The 6,689-nt window shown below is 39.3% G+C and overlaps 1 protein-coding gene and 1 pseudogene across 2 annotated transcripts in view; one reads left to right on the forward strand and one right to left on the reverse strand.

Annotated features, from left to right (window-relative positions):
- Positions 1–6,689, forward strand: part of RALGPS1 (Ral GEF with PH domain and SH3 binding motif 1) — a 522,711-nt gene that overhangs the window by 211,920 nt on the left and 304,102 nt on the right. The gene's annotated exons all lie outside the window — the stretch shown is intronic.
- On the reverse strand, positions 82–505 carry LOC102836131 (annotated as a pseudogene).

Consider the following 6,689-nt stretch of genomic DNA (forward strand, 5'->3'; position numbering starts at 1 on the left):
AGTGACCAAGAGGCATTTCATAAAAGGTCCCCCGATCCATCTGACGCGGAAGGACAGACACCCAGTGTTCTTGTGGCCTCATTAGCTTGAGCCCTTTGCCATTTGGGTTGCAGTAGCCTCAGTTGGAGCTACTTTCTCTAAACTTCTTCTTATCTTCCTTATTGTCATCATCATCATCATCATCCTGGGGATAGAGGTCTGGGTATTTCTGCATGCATTCCTGCATGGCTCGGAACTGGTTTACACAGTCTGACCCCTTGACATCCTCTGTGCTGTAGTGAAAACAAGAAAAGGCTGACTTGAACTGCTCCCCACAGGGGCCACTGGCCATTCCTCCAAGGCACGGGCAGTTCCAGTTAATGTCTCCATTTGGCAGTATCAGTCCATGCTCCTCATACGGATCACTGGGGTCATCAGCCACCAGCTCTGCATTGCTTGGAGTTTCATGGTCTTCTTTGGTCACAAATATAATTTGATCTTTCCCTTCTTGCCGGCAGTAGGCCATGGCGGCAACGTAGTACTCAAGACTTTGCAGCGCCAGCAGTGGTGGCGGTTCCACGCTGTGACCTCTGCTTAGGTAGGGCGAGCGGCTCCAAGGCCTGCAGAGACCAGCCTTGGTATTTTTTTTATTGGAGGGAAATGACTAGGGAAGAACTAAGTCATTCTGGCTTGGGCAGTGCTAGTTTTTTAGACAGTGAACACAAAAGGAGGAGCAGACTGAGAAGTGAGAAATGTTTTTAGACAACCCAGACATCCAATTGGAGGTAGGAAGCAGGCCGTTGGATATTTGAGTCTGAAGTCAGGGCAAGGTTCGGTTGGATATGCAAATATTAGAATAATCAGCATTTTGAAGTCACTTGAGTAGATATGATCATCCAGAGAGAAACAAAGGCCCACGTCCAATCCTCTGCTCTGGAGGCTAGAAAAGAGCAGCCTGAGGCCAAAGTGACATTAGGAAAGAGTAGTGTCTCTAGCATGAGCATCTCAGGACAGCACGATCAACAGAGCCACATGCTCCAGAAGGGTCAACCAACTAGTACTGAAAAGACTGTTTTAGATTTAGCAGCATGAGGCTACTGATGACCTCAAACAGGAAAACTTTTAGAGGTAATGTACAATAGAAGCTGAGCTGTAGCAGGATGAATAACAGGCAATGTGAGGACTTGTAGAAAGCAAGTGTAAATGACTTAAAATAGTGCTGATACTGCACAGTGGTGGCTCTGCTGCCTGCCACTAGGAAGGCCAATTATTCTTAGAGAGGGGTGTGGTAAACAAGCGAGGTTTAATGTGTATCAGATATACAGGAGTCAGAGGAACTACCTGTCCTCTAAAGACTGCCTCTGAGGAGAAGGGGGAAAGAGGATTTTTCAGGTCTTGGGTAGGGCATGAGGTACAGGTCTGAAGACTTACAGGAACTTCTTTTCTTATTTTATTTTATAACCTTATATTATGAATTGAGTGAAGGTTTACAAACAAGATCATCAGCTTTACATTAAAAAAAACAACAAAAAAAAACACTTTTTTTTTTTCATCTCAGTGATTATAATCCCACCCCATGTACATCAGTTATTCTAGTTCCTTCCTATGGTTCCCATTTCCATTCCTATCCTCCTTCCCATTCCTTCTCAACTTTGTCCTTACATTAATGTTGCCCTTTTGATCTTGAATTATTGACCATTCCATGGTGAACATACCTTGCTAGTGTTGTTCCGCCTATATAACTGTCTACTGCTTGGCTGAAAATTGGGCTATAAGGGTGACTTAATTTCCAGATCTGATGGGTGGTGGAGAGTTAAAGTCTCAGATTCCTCCAGTCTCTTTCTGACCAGAAAGCCCAATCTTAAAAAAAAGACTGCAGTATAATTTTGAGTTTTGTTCCATGTTTTCTCCCACTCTATCTAGGATTTTTTAATATGATCCGTTTCAGAGCATTTGGTAGTGATAGCCGGGTGCCGTCTAGTTCTTTTGGAATAAGAGTTGTGGTAACTGATGTTCACTTGCTCCATTGATCCATTGGAATGTTTGATTCCAAGCATCATCAGTTTTCTTCACTCTTCTTTCTTTTGTGCATGGAGAGATGAACAATTGCACCTACGATGGCTGCGCCTATGTTTTTAAGATCCCAGACTCTACTCACCAAAGTAGGACGTAGAACATTGTTTTTCTGTACTATGCTATGCCAATTGACCATGATGTCTCCTGAGACTATGGCTCTGAGTCTCCAGGCTCAATGACACATTGTCTTAAGATGTTAACTACTATCTAAGAACTTTTCATCATTTTGGCCACTGTACGTACCACCACATTCATAAGTGTGTTTGCAGCAAAGGTAAATGCCCATTTACAAATATCCCCCTTCGAACCCTTATATATTTGTATGTATCTGTCCATGCACCAATTCAAAGAACACTGTTGTTCCAGGATTATATATATCTAACACTATTTACCTCTATCCCTTTTAACCCTTGCATATCTCCTTTTGTCTTCACCTGTCTTCATCATTGTTTTTACCAGCCTTCCTCTTCTTGTATATTGTCATCCTCATTACCCAAGTTAACATGTGTCTACCTGGTGTGGTGCTGAGGATAAGCATTGGACTGCTATCCTTAGGTTGGTGGTTCAAACCCACCAGCCACTCAGAAACCCTACACAGGGTTACTATGAGTCGAAACTGACTCAACAATACTTAACAACAATAAGACCTCCCTCTAGTGGGTGAATTACAATACCTTCCTTCCTACTTCTGATAATCATAAAAGAGTGTTTCTTTTAGTGTGAAAACCTTTTCTTGAGTGTTTACAGTAGTGGTCTCATACAATATTTGTACTTTTGTGATTGAATAATTTCATTCAGCATGACATCCTCCAGGTTCATTTGTGTTATGAAGTGTTTCAAAATTATTTTTCAGCATTGCATAGTATTCTACAATGTGTATGTTTATCCAGTCTTCCATCAATGGGTATTTAGGTTGTCTCCATCTTTTTCTGTTGTGAATAGTACTGTGATGAACATCAGTGAGCATATATCTACTCGCGTCATGGCTCTTATTTCTTGTGGATATATACCAAATAGAAGGATTACTGGCTCATACAATGTATTTCCAAATTTTTGAGGAAATATCATGCTGTTTTCTTCAGTGGTTGCACTGTTTTACCGTCCCACCAGAAGTGTCAGAGGGTCCCAGTCTCTCCATACCCTTGCCAGCATTTGTTGTTTTCTGCTTTTTTTGACTTTGCTATTAATGCTGGGGTGAGGTGATATAATTGTTTTGAGCTCTGGTAGCATAGTGGTTACAAATTGGGCTGCGAGCCACAAGGTCAGCAGTTCGAAACGACCAGCTATTCCATGGGAGAAAGATAAGGCTTTCCACTCCTGTAAAGATTTACAGCCCCAGAAAACCTATGCAGGGTCACTATGAGTCGGAACTGACTCCATGGCACATAACAACAACAACCAATAAAACTGAAGCAATACAGAGATTAGCACGGCCCCTGCGCAAGGATGACATGCAAATTCAGGAAGCATCCCGTGTGTTTTTTGGAGTCCTGGTGTGGCGCTGTAGGTTAATGCCCTGGACTGCCAGATTGGTTTGAATTGCTCCTCAGAAACCCATACTGGGTCACTTTGAGTTGGAACTGACTTGACGACACTTAACATTAAAACAACAAAAACAAATGACTAATGATTACAAACATTTCTTTGTGTATGTTGTCTGCCTTATGTTGTCTTTGGTGAAGGGTGTGTACATATCCTCTGCCCATTTTTCAATTGGGCTGTATATTTTTTCTTTGTAAAGATGTTATAGTTTTGCATATATATATTTCAGAGATTAGTCCCTTGTCATTACAAAAATTTTGTTCCCAGTCTTTGGGCTCTTTTGGCAGAGTCTTTTGATGCACATAGTATCTAATTTTTAGGAGGTCTCAGACATATCTTCATGTTTGACATTGGATTTATGCTGCTGATTGTTGTTGTTGTTATTGTTAAGTGCTGTCGAGTCGATTCCAACCCATAGCGACCCTGTATAGGGTTTCCAAGGATAAGCTGGTGAGCTTGAACCGCTGACCTTGCAGTTCAAATGACTTTGCAGTCTGGTACATTAACCTACAGCGCCACACCAGGACCCCATACTGCTAATTAGAGCCCCTAAATTTGACCCAATTATTACATTAATCTTTATAATTCCAGGTTTTGCATTTAGGTCTTTATCCATAGCGACTTTTTTTTTTTTCTTTTTTTGGTATGTGGCGTGAGATATAGGTCTTGTTTCATTCTTTTGCAAATGGATTTCCAGTTTTGCCAGCACCATTTGTTGAAGAAACTTACCTCTTTTCCACTTAATATACTTTGGCCCTTTGTGAAAGATGGCTGACTGTATGTGGATGAATTTACTTCTGGGTTCTCAATTCTGTTTCAATCATCTGTGTAACTTTCATTGTACCAGTACCAGATTATTTTGACCACTGTGATGGCATAGTAGGTCTTGAGATCAGGGAGTGAGAGGCCTCCAACTTTGTTCTTCTTCTTAAGTAATGCTTCACTTATCCAAGTTCTGTTTCTTTTCCATATAAAGTTAGGGATCAGTTTTCTCATCTCTTTAAAGACTGATGTTGGAATCTGGATTGGGGTTACATTAAATCTATAGATTGTTTTGGATAGTGTTGACATTTTCACGATGTTAAATGATCTTATCTCTGAGCATGGTATATTCTTCCAGTTTTGTAAGTCTGCCTTGTTTTTTTAATAGTGTTTTGTAGTTTTCTTTGTACAGTTATTTTGTTTCCCTGGTTAGACTTCCTTCATCTTTTATATGGCTGTTGGAAATGGTATTATTGTTTTCTTGATTTCCTTTTCAGAGCTGTCTTTTATGTTATAAAGGAACCCAACTGAATTTTGTTTATTGCTATTGTACCCTGCCACTTTGCTCAATCTTTCAGTAAGTTCCAATAATTTTCTTTCTCAGTCTTTGGAGTTTTATATGTGTAGGATTATGTCATCTACAACAGAGCAAATTTTACTTCTTTTTGGCCAATTTGGATGCCTTTAATTTCTTTTTCTTGCCTTATAGGTCTGGCCAAGTCTTCCAATACAATATTGAACTAGAGTGGTACTAAAAGGGCATCCTTGTCTGGTTCTTGTACACAAAGGGAATACTTCCAATACTTCTATTAAGAGTATTGATGACTGTTGGATTTGTATATATGCTCTAAATTATGTTGAGTGATTTCTGTTCTTTTTGTTGAATGTTTTTATCGGAACTGGATTGTTGGAAATGCCTTTTCTGCATCATTCAATATGATCATGGGGTTCTTATGTTTTATTTCTGTGGTAGATTACATTAATTGTATTTCTAATACTGAACCATCATTGCATCGCTGGTATGAATCACATTGGGTTAAGATGTATTATTTTTTGATATGTTGTTGAATTCTATTGGCTAGGATTTTGTTGAGAACTTTTGCATCTATGTTCATAAAAGAAGCACTGATATTATAGTGGGTTACATGTTGGGCTACTAACCACAGGTCAGTAGTTTGAGTTACTAGGCACTCTGTGGGAGAAAGATGAAGCTCTTTGTTTCCATAAAGATTTACAACCTGAGAAACCCTACACAGGATTGCTGTGAGTCGAAATCTACTTCACAGCAAACCACCTCCACAACTGTATTCATGAGGGATTGTTGTTGTTAAGTGATGCTGAGTTGGGTCTGACTCATAGCAACCCTGTATAGGTTTTCTGAGCAAAGGCTGATGATTTTGAACCTCTGACCTTACAGTTCAAACTGACCTTGTGGTTCAAACTGACCTTGAGGCTCAGTGCTTTTTCCTACAGCACCACAAGGGATATTGATCTATAATTTTCTTTTTTAGTGATGTCTTTCTGGTTAGGGTATGAGGGTTATGCTTGCTTCATAAAACGTTTTCGGGGCATTTCCATCCTTTTCTGTGTTCTGGAATATTTTGTGTAGAACTGGTGTCAACTCTTCTCTGAATATTTGGTAGAATTCACCAGTAATGCCGTCTGGGTCTAGGCTTCTTCTTTAGTTATGTGTCTGTTCAAGTTTTCTATTTCATTCTGTGTTAATTTTGATAGGTTGTGTTTTCTAAATTTTCAAATTTGTTGGAGTACAGTTCCTTATAATAATCTGTTATCCTTTTAATTTCCTTTGGTTCCATTTTGACATCACCCATATTGTTTCTTATGCATGTTATGTGTATCTTCTCCTTTTTTTCTTTTGTTAGATTTGCCAGTGGTATTTCTATTTTAATAATCCTTTCCAAGAACCAACTTCTTGGCTTGTTGATTCTTTCTATTATTTTTATGTTTTCTAATTCATTTATTTTTGCTCTAATACTTATTATAACTTTTGGTGGCTGTAGGATTATTTTGCGATATACTATTTTCTAATTACTGGAGACGTTGCATTAATGTGTCCATTTTGGTTCTTCTTCTTTTTTGGATGTGTGCATTTATTGCTATAAATTACCTTCTAAGCATTACTTTTCTACTACTCGTCTGTCAGTTTGTCGTACTGTAGTGGTTTGTGAGTTGCTGTGATTCTGAAAGCTATGTCACTGGAATTTTAAATACCAGCAGGGTCACCCATGGTAAACAGGTTTCAGATGAGCTTCAAGACGAAGACAGTGTAGGAAGAAAGAGTGATGAACTACTGTCGAATGTTTAGTGAC

Source organism: Chrysochloris asiatica, unplaced genomic scaffold (genome assembly GCF_000296735.1).
Source record: "Chrysochloris asiatica unplaced genomic scaffold, ChrAsi1.0 scaffold00014, whole genome shotgun sequence".
NCBI classification, from domain to species: Eukaryota; Metazoa; Chordata; class Mammalia; order Afrosoricida; family Chrysochloridae; genus Chrysochloris; species Chrysochloris asiatica.